Consider the following 10,950-nt stretch of genomic DNA (forward strand, 5'->3'; position numbering starts at 1 on the left):
CAGCTGCTGTTAAAATAATAAACCCTCTCTTCTTTTTGTGTAACTGTCCATTTGCAGCAGCACCAGGCATGATGAGAGCTGCTGCTCAGAAGTCTCTCCACGGGAGGAGATGTGGGGCTCCCTATTCATGACCCCACAAAGTTCTGACACCATCTCATCAACAACTTTCTGCCACTGGCCATGCATACATCTCGGAGATGAAAGCTGGATGGGGGAGTGTTCTCTATCGCTGGGGCCTTTTGTAGAACAACCTGTAATGTTAAAGCCATCATCTTCCTCATTACCTTCTCCTTCATCATCAGTGCACCATCATTCTGGTACCTCCCAAGAACTACATCTCCTTCTTTCTCCTGCCCTAGGCTGGGATGCAACTTTTATAATATGTTATGCTGACGCCACTATATTTGATGTATATTTGGCAGGGGATTTTTCCCTTTTCCTTCTTTGTATTTCCTTACCTCTCCAATATTAGAGTGTCTTTCTTCTATAGGTTAGTATATCAATGATCTCAATTTATTAACGTATAATTCAATTCGCTACCATGGCCCTTTTGTGGTTAGGTAGTACATGTACCTGTTATATACATCAACTCATTGCCATGATGCTTTTGTGGGTGGATCGTGTACCTGTGGTCAGAATTTCCCCTTAAACATTCTAATTTTGGCTCCCCAATACTTGGGGTTTCCATTGGCCATTTATCTGTTTAAAATGTATCTGTTCAAAGGTCATAGGCCTGAAGCCTTATGCTAACTTGCTGAAGCTGATACAGGCCTGTAGGTCCCTTGCATTACTGCTGAATATAATGCAAAGCAGAATATAATGCAAAGCAGTGAATATAATAAAGGCAAGCTAGCCCACTGGGTTACACTGGTGGCAAAGGATGACAAAGGCCACTTTTCTAGAGAGGCTTCTAGTTCACATCTGCCCATCATAGTAGTACCCTTATAATACCTGAAACAAAGTTGTTTAAATTCCCCTATACAGTTGTATTGTAATATAGCACATAATACTAACTGCTGAAGAGGTCCCTGGCATAACACTGTGAGCTGGGTCTCTGCCTATGTTTCAGGGGCTGTCTCCAGTTCTGTCTCTGCTTCAGGGTCTATCTCAGGTTGGCATGCTGAAGATGTCCAAGGCAATCTCTTCCTGCTTAGAGCCCTGATTGGAGTCTTTGATCACTTGAGTGGCATCAGTACTGTTCATAAAAAGCTGGGGTTCAGTGATGTCTCCCTTATAAAAATCTGGTACAGCTCCTTCTAGTAGGTGCAAGTACTGGTACCATTGTTAGTGGTCTTGATTTTGTACCTGGAACTTTTATCATTCTCCTGGAACACCTTTGCTTTGTTGTAGCACTGGGCCAGATCCCCAAATCTCCTTTACCAGGACTTGTAGGTGCTTGTTGATCCTGGCATTCTGGTGACAGCTGTTCAGATGGGCTTGGATATGATCGTCTCCCCAGAGGGCAAGGAAGTCCAGGACCTCTGTCCAGGATCATGTGAAAGCATGGGGCATGCCTGCAATAATGGATAGGTGACTGGGTGTATGAACTGGAAACACAAAGGGGTGCACTTGGCTGCTTCCCATGAGCATTCAAATATGGAGGGGGCATCTGGTCAAGTTTACCATAGAGCCGTAGAGGACACACAGCCAGTTCGGCGTAGGCCAACCCAGGTGTGCAGCAATGTAGAGTGGAATATCAGTGGGAGGACTGCCTGAAGCAGAGTAGCTCATTTGAAATGGGGATGTGACCTTATTCCAGGATTGATCAACTCAATTTTGGAATGAGCTATCTGCTTTGGAAGTGGATTATTGTGGAATGAGATGCCAGATAATTTTAAAAAACCAACAACACTACTTGTGTGTGGACTTTCTTGTGTAGACAAGCTCTTAGTCCCCCATACAACTACTCCCCTCTCTTAAGTGTGTGTGCCCTTTTAAACATGCCAGAAGAAGTCTCTTGATCTCCCTGTGTTAAGGGACCTTTACCTCTCTTGACATTGTCTCTTAAGAATTCTCAAGTGTTTGCAGAGGAGTGGCTTATCTTGAGCCATTCTTGCCCTTTCCCAACAGCCCCCTATTAAAGTACCCTATTGTATTCATACTATAAGCATTCCAATAACAAGGTCAACATACAGTACCCATAAAATATTACCCCAGAGAAGCTCCAAATCTGTCACAGTCATCTGAAAGCTGGGGAACCTAATCATGTATTAATCAGGCTGTTGCCTCTGCCAGTGTCTGCCATACAGATAAAGTGGAACAAACTTCCTCCTAACAAGTCAGCATATCTTTCTGATTATAGTATTCAAGCTCTTAAATTCTTTTCTCTAATGTGCAAGAAACAGCATGCCTGTGAGAGTTATCCATTTGTGCATTATCTGATCATTCCTAAAAGTCAAGTGCATTGCAGGAAAATAATTTTAAACACCAGAGGCATTTACAGCAGCTTCCCTTTCTGACACCCTTTCTGATGGGTTTAGGCTGAAAGCCAGCCATCTACAGTATAGGGGAGCTACAGTAGTGGCCCACCTACTTTAGCTACAAAGGTATGGTGACCAAAGGGAAAGAATATGAACACTGACAAACCCCAGATAGGAACACATGAACAGTGTGCTCATGGCATTTGTACAGCTGGGCTTATGGCACACCCATGTTTGCTTAAAGTTTGCATAAGGTTATGAGCAAGCATGCACATATAGCCTCTGTATGCTTTGCACACAAACATATTTTGCATACTATTTAATGCCCCATGCAGACATTAATGCATATTATTCCAATTTTTCCATATATAGCCACATGGATTATATGGAGATCCACTAGTCTTCATGCATATTTCTATGGCTTACCAGATAGTGTGCCTGACTGGCACTCAAGAGACAGTGATTCTACTCCAGGCTCTGCCAGTGTCCTATTGAGACATCTAGGGCAACTCTCTGTGCTTCCGTTTTCCCATCTGTAAAGTGGGATAATGATACTGGCCTCTTCTGTAAAGCTCTTTGAGATCTACCGATGAAAAATACTAAGAGTGAGGTGGTGGTAGAATTAGGTGGTTGATAGAATTGGCACCATCTCAATTGGTTCCTAACTAACTATGGGTGTGTAAAACACATTCTGAGCCTGCATTATTCAAATACACAGTGTACAGGGACGCAGTTTAGTGTGGGCTTATTTCCAATCTGATAGTTTATAAGTGTGTGATGTTAATCTGCTTTCTGCTGTGGAAACCTTAATAAAACCAACCGCCAGGCCTATGCGATTGGGAGAGGGATGTTAATTGATTAAATAATTAGAAGAGTGTGTGGGGGGCGGATTGGTGGAGGCATCACTGATAAATAGAGATATGAGTCAGACAGAGGGAAATAGGAGTGTAGCAGGATATGCTAGTCCTTTAAGATAGTTGCCTAGTCTAGCACTACCCAGCACTGAAGAATGCTGAGAATTGCAGGCTACTGTAGCAAGGCATGCTAAGAAAGAGAGTTTGGGTCTATGAACAGCTCCCTTCCCTCATGGCAGAGAGAATCTGGGGAATTGCCAGAGCTGCCAATTGTCTTTCTATTAGGAGTGTTGGAAGGAAATATAGAGTTGGAGAAGAAACCCCTGGGAGGGGAAATAAAATCCCCTGGAAGGAGAGTTGTTAGTTTGTTGATTTTTGGGGTCTTTTGATTTTTTACTACCAGACCCTAAGAAGTCAGACTGAGGTGTAAGCAAAGTGGTCTGCACTAAGAGGACAACTGGGTGCAGTGGCTGGATAGCCAGCCATGGATAAATCCCAAGAGGGAAGAAATCCAGGGACTGCGTCAAACCCCTCTAACTAGGATTTTGCTTGGGAAGAGAGGCAAGAAGGCATCTTGGAGAAGAGGGGAGAGAGTTTGAGGCTCAGATGTGACTTTTTTGCTGGAGCTCCTAGCTGGTGGAACACAGGAATTCCCCTTCACTGTTGCAGCAGTCAGGTGAGAGAATGCCCCAAAGATGATCCATTGTTAACTACAGAAGGAATGATTTGGGGGTGATGGGGGAGATCTATTGGATCATAGAAGTTGAGAGGCACGTGTGAGGTGGGGGGATAGAAAGGTCATTAGGCCAACATTTGGAGCATATGAAGGAACCCTGGCAGACTCCTGATAGTTCCTCACAGCTCTATCCTGACTCTGTATCCACACCTTCACCCACCCCTAAATTGCAATAATCACCTTTTCCTTCAGCTACAATGTGTTTCATAATGCACCTCCCTGTGGGTAACATGATGTTACGGGCACTGACTCCCAGGAAAAGCTGGCTGTGAGGGGAAGAAGCTTGTATTTAAACACGAATGCCTGGCATTACCCACAGTAGTTTTATGAAGTGCTCTTCACTATAACATCTCAGTGCCCTTTACTTCGCTTAGATCATGTAGTATACATGTTTCTTGCTTGTGCTCGGCAGAATGAATCATGTTGAGACTCAAGCAATGAGTACTTCTGGCTGTTGAAAGGTGAGATAAGGAGACTCTCTCTTAAAAGTGATCCACAGAAGGAAAATGTTAGAAGATAACTTTCCCTAGCATAAGAAAAACTTACTTTATGATCCACTAAGTGCAGCAATTACCCAGGTTATGTGAAAAGGCAAATGATCCAACAAGTACACTAAATTCTGGGATGTTTCAAGGTCTGCGGTTAGCAGAGACCTTAAATAAAAAGATGTCCTCTGATTGCAGCCATGCTAGGGCTCAGATGTATTTGCAAAGGGAGAAAATCTCACAGATAAAGTTTGGACTCAGTAAATAGCTGTCAAAGTAAGTTGTCTATGGCAGAAGTGCTCTTTTTATTCACCCTTATCCAGTAAAAGAGTCTGTCTAAAAATGTGCACAAGATAGACCATGTTTTTGTTGTAGCTTATGGGGTGGGTAAGGCTATGCAGTTGGTTAACAGGAAAAATCACAGGTTGCTATAGAATTTTGCTAATATTCAGGGCTATCAATATTCTCATTAGAAAAGAGGCTATTCATCTGTTTAATAGAAGTTCTGAATAACACTCTTGAGGGCCTGGTCATGCATTCCTTGTGCACACTGAACTCCCTTGGTGCTAAGGAAGGTGAGATCAGGGAGTGTTTCATTATTAGAATACAGAAAATAAGCACTTAGGTAGGAAGAAACTTGAAATTCTTGTCCTCTAGGTGTGGAAGATAGGTATGAGTAGGGTGTGTGTGTTGTGGTCACTTCAACACTGTTACCTTTATACAGTTTAAATGTACTCCAAAACAAACTACCTCCTCTCCTAAGCTGCATTTTTATGGGGGAAAGCTTTACATCAACAGAGGAAGACTTTATATGGCCAGTCTCGTGACTAAAATGCACTGTATATTGGCTGCCTCACGAAATGGAAAGAAGAAGCTATGTTCTTAATAAACTTTGTGAAGCTTAGAATCCCGCCACAGACGATTCACTTAGAATCTTGAGCTTCTATCAAAGTCTTATGAACGCTGCTGCAAACTGGACCTACATTCTGTGGCAAGGTACCCTGGCATCTGTGGCAAACTAGAAAGTCTGTAACTGCTTAAGGTAAATTCAGAAATAAGTATGAAAAAAATAATACAATCCAAACAGTATTTCTTATGTTTGTTTAACCCCACCAGTCTCGTGTTCCTCTTCACATTCTCCCACCATGCTACCTGCACTTACCAATTCTATATTTTCCCCTCTTCCTCCTTCATTGTCTCCCACCTCTTTAGATTTGTCTGTTCTTCTGCTGCCTCAGTTTCTCTGCCTGCCCTGGCCCACTCTCCTGAAACCCCCAAACTCCTCTGCACCTCCTCAGCTTCCATCCCTTCCTCACATTCCTTTTTTGTACTCACTCTGTCTTCTCCTTGCCCCCTCACAATCCATTTTCAGTGGTACTGAACTATCAAGAACATGGACTATATGTTCAAGAACCTGGGCACAAGTTTGATTTGCATTTTTGCACCTCACCCCATTGCAATTGTGAATAATGGAGCTTGGGCTTGCAATGTAACTTGCTAAGATGCATGCAGCGTTTAGCCACCCAATAGCCTATATCTGTGCCCATAATTCATCTGTAGGTGAAAAACTGTTCTTGAAAAGGGGAACCATAGAATCATAGAATCTCAGGGTTGGAAGGGACCTCAGGAGGTCATCTAGTCCAACCCCCTGCTCAAAGCAGGATCAAACCCAACTAAATCATCCCAGCCAGGGCTTTGTCAAGCCTGACCTTAAAAACCTCTAAGGAAGGAGATTCCACTACCTCCCTAGGTAACCCATTCCAGTTCTTCACCACCCGACTAGTGAAAAAGTTTTTCCTAATGTCCAACCTAAACCTCCCCCTCTGCAACTTGAGACCATTACTCCTTGTTCTGTCATCTTCTACCACTGAGAACAGTCTAGATCCATCCTCTTTGGAACCTCCTTTCAGGTAGTTGAAAGCAGCTATCAAATCCCCCCTCATTCTTCTCTTCTGCAGACTAAACAATCCCAGTTCCCTCAGCCTCTCCTCATAAGTCATGTGCTCCAGCCCCCTAATCATTTTTGTTGCCCTCCGCTGGACTCTCTCCAATTTATCCACGTCCTTCTTGTAGTGTGGGGCCCAAAACTGGACACAGTACTCCAAATGAGGCCTCACCAGTGCTGAGTAGAGGGGAATGATCACATCTAGGGTGACCAGCTGTCCTGATTTTATAGGGACAGTCCTGATTTGGGGGTCTTTTTCTTATATAGGCTCCTATTACCCCCCACCCCCGTCCCGATTTTTCACATTTGCTGTCTGGTCACCCTAATCACATCCCTCGATCTGCTGGAAATGCACCTACTTATACAACCCAAAATGCCATTAGCCTTCTTGGCAACAAGGGCACACTGTTGACTCATATTCAGCTTTTCGTCCACCGTAACCCCTAGGTCCTTTTCTGCAGAACTGCTGCCCAGCCATTCGGTCCCTAGTCTGTAGCAGCGCATGGGATTCTTCCGTCCTAAGTGCAGGACTCTGCACTTGTCCTTGTTGAACCTCATCGTATTTCTTTTGGCCCAATCCTCTAATTTGTCTAGATCCCTCTGTATCCTATCCCTACCCTCCAGTGTATCAACCACTCCTCCCAGTTTAGTGTCATCTGCAAACTTGCTAAGGGTGCAGTCCACACCATCCTCCAGATCGTTAATGAAGATATTGAATAAAACCGGCCCCCAGCACCGACCCTTGGGGCACTCCACTTGATACTGGCTGCCAACTAGACATGGAACCATTGATCACTACCTGTTGAGCCCGACCATCTAGCCCATACTTCTTTAACTTGCTGGCAAGAATATTGTGGGAGACTGTATCAAAAGCTTTGCTAAAGTCCAGAAATAGCACATCCACTGCTTTCCCCTCATCCACAGAGCCGGTTATCTCATCATAGAAGGCAATTAGGTTAGTCAGGCATGACTTGCCCTTGGTGAATCCATGCTGACTGTTCCTGATCACTTTCCCCTCCTTTAAGTGGTTCAGGATTGATTCCTTGAGGACCTGTTCCATGATTTTTCCAGGGACTGAGGTGAGACTGACTGGCCTGTAGTTCCCTGGATCTTCCTTCTTCCCTTTTTTAAAGATGGGCACTACATTGGCTTTTTTCCAGTCATCCGGGACCTCCCCCGATCACCATGATTTTTCAAAGATAATGGCCAATGGCTCTGCAATCTCATCGGCCAACTCCTTTAGCACCCTCGGATGCAGCGCATCCGGCCCCATGGACTTGTGCTCGTCCAGCTTTCCTAAATAGTCCCGAACTACTTCTTTCTCCACAGAGAGCTGGTCACCTCCTCCCCATACCGTGCTGCAGAGTGCAGCTGTCTGGGAGCTGACCTTGTCTGTGAAGACAGAGGCAAAAAAAGCATTTAGTACACTAGCTTTCTCCACATCCTCTGTCACTAGGTTCCCTCCCTCATTCAGCAAGGGGCCCACACTTTCCTTGACTTTCTTCCTGTTGCTAACATACCTAAAGAAACCCTTCTTGTTACTCCTAACATCTCCGGCTAGCTGCAACTCCAAGTGTGATTTGGCCTTCCTAATTTCACACCTGTATGCCTGAGCAATACTTTTATACTCCTCCCTGGTTATTTGTCCAATCTTCCACTTCTTGTAAGCTGTTTTTTTGTGTTTAAGACGAGCAAGGATTTCACTGTTAAGCCAAGCTGGTCGCCTGCCATATTTACTTTTCTTCCTACACATCGGGATGGTTTGTTCCTGCAACCTCAATAAGGTTTCTTTAAAATACAGCCAGCTTTCCTCGACTCCTTTCCCCGTCATGTTATTCTCCCAGGGGACCTTGCCCATCAGTTCCCTGAGGGAGTCAAAGTCTGCTTTTCTGAAGTCCAGGGTCTCTGTTCTACTGCTTTCCTTTTTTCCTTGTGTCAAGATCCTGAACTCGACCATCTCATGGTCACTGCCTCCCAGGTTCCCATCCACTATTGCTTCCTCTACTATTTCTTCCCTGTTTGTGAGCAGCAGGTCAAGAAGAGCTTTTCCCCTAGTTGGTTCCTCCAGCACTTGCACCAGGAAATTGTCCCCTACACTTTCCAGAAACTTCCTGGATTGTCTGTGCACTGCTGTATTGCTCTCCCAGCAGATATCAGGGTGATTAAAGTCACCCATGAGAACCAGGGCCTGTGATCTAGCAACTTCTGTTAGTTGCTGGAAGAAAGCCTCGTCCACCTCATCCCCCTGGTCTGGTGGTCTGTAGCAGACTCCCACCACGACATTACCCTTGTTGTTCATACTTCTAAATTTAATCCAGAGACACTCAGGTTTTTCTGCAGTTTCATACTGGAGCTCTGAGCAGTCATACTGCTCTCTTACATACAACGCAACTCCCCCACCTTTTCTGCCCTGCCTGTCCTTCCTGAACAGTTTATATCCATCCATGACAGTACTCCAATCATGTGACTTATCCCACCAAGTCTCTGTTATTCCAATTACATCATAATTCCCTGACTGTGCCAGGACTTCTAGTTCTCCCTGCTTGTTCCCCAGGCTTCTTGCATTTGTGTATAGGCACTTAAGATAACTCGCTGATTGTCCCGCTTTCTCGGTCTGAGACAGGAGTCCTCCCCTCTTGCAGTCTCCTGCTTGTGCTTCCTCCCGGTATCCCACTTCCCCACTTACCTCGGGGCTTTGGTCTCCTTCCACCGGTGAACCTAGTTTAAAGCTCTCCTCACTAGGTTAGCCAGCCTGCTTGCAAAGATGCTCTTCCCTCTCTTCGTGAGGTGGAGCCTGTCTCTACCAAGCAATCCTTCTTCTTGGAAGACCATCCCATTGTCAAAGAATCCAAACCCTTCTCTCCAACACCATCTGCGTAGCCATCCTGGGGCTTTCTGGAACTCCAGCCTCATGGTTGATGTGACATATTGTTACCACATGCAATATCTTTGGGGATTATATTATATTAAGTTTATGCATCACTATAGGCCAAGGATTGTATGCAACTCCCAGGGAGGAGGGTTACCATAGCTCCTTCAGGTACCAAAAACAGTGGGGAGTGATTATGGCAAATCACTTGGGTTGTAAAGATCTCCAGAGAGGTACCACCGCCTGGGGAGGTTTGCATAGACTGGGTTTTCCAGAGACCCAACAGACAATGGAAGGGCTTTTGATAGAAAAGGATTGGGTTTAAACTTACTCAGGGCCTTCTTTCTGATCCAGCAAACAGGACCTTCTGTCCAAGGGGAGTCCCAACCCTTGCGGAAGGTTGGAAACTCTTGCCTACTAGGGTCAGACTAATGGGTGACTCCTGGTATGTTTAATGTGTGTTTAAATCTCTTTACTTTTGTTTTATCTGTAATATTTTTACCTTAAGAATAAATGTGCTTGCTTAGAAAGAGCTGTATGGTAAGTTGTAATTGCTGGCAATGCATGGTTCATAGCCCTTGGTGTGAAAACAAAGGACAAGTGCTTTAGGAAGACTGCTTGCTGGGAATATCTCAGTGTAAGGCAGGGAGCTATGCAGCCTTAAAACTGCAGCAGAAGGGAGTGGGATGAGAGTCCCTGTCCAGACACAGATATGGCTACAGACCTGAGACTTGACTGAGCACTCCTGGAGTGGACCATGGGGGTGGGGAGACATAAAAATATAGTTACCTTCTAACTGTGACACCAGGGGTTGAGCCAATCACTCTTTACCCGCTGATGCCATATTCTTGGTCTGTTCAGCTGTCACTTCCAGACTCACTGCCTCCTGTTAATTACACAAATGAGTTTAATGCCAGCCAATGATCTTTGGGTGTTAAGTAAATACATTTCTGGGAGTAAAACTTGAACAGGCCATTTTATGGTCTCTATTGGTAGAATTGTATAATGAGTTCAAGTTATAAAGTCAAAGGGTGACATCCTGACTACATACAAGACAATGGAAAACTGCCATTCATTTGAATGAGGCCAGGATTTCTCACACAATCCTCTCACAGGTTTACTGTTTGTAGCTATAGAACTTCACTGTGGTAACCCCCATAACAAAAATCTCTGAGGCAGGCCTTAAATATATTAAGTATGGATTACTAATCCTTTAATCATAATGTAACAGTACAAGGTGACTCGAACTAAGGACAGCATATGGAAAGTACCAGCTGTAGCTAGCTCTGTGTATATTGCTTGGCTTGGAGATTAAAAAAATTAAAATGTAAAGTTGAAAAACCATGTGATGGAGTATCACTGAAGGTCATTCGGGTAACTGCCCTGTACAATCATAGGTGACACTGTAAACTGAATGTAGGCTGCTTGTCTATTTTTTATTATTATTTCAGTTATATATGTTTCTGATATGACAAACATAGCCAGAGCAGAAAGGAGCCTCTTTCTGTTTCTAGAGGTGGGGAATTTTTGGAACTACTGAAATGCATTTAAGCAAAAGTTTTTCCATTTTCCTGTCTGACTAAATGTAACTTCATATAGACCGTTTGTGGCTACAGCTGTTGCATAGATGCAAAGCCGCAG

This window comes from Mauremys mutica, chromosome 2, assembly GCF_020497125.1.
Source record: "Mauremys mutica isolate MM-2020 ecotype Southern chromosome 2, ASM2049712v1, whole genome shotgun sequence".
Classification (NCBI taxonomy): domain Eukaryota; kingdom Metazoa; phylum Chordata; order Testudines; family Geoemydidae; genus Mauremys; species Mauremys mutica.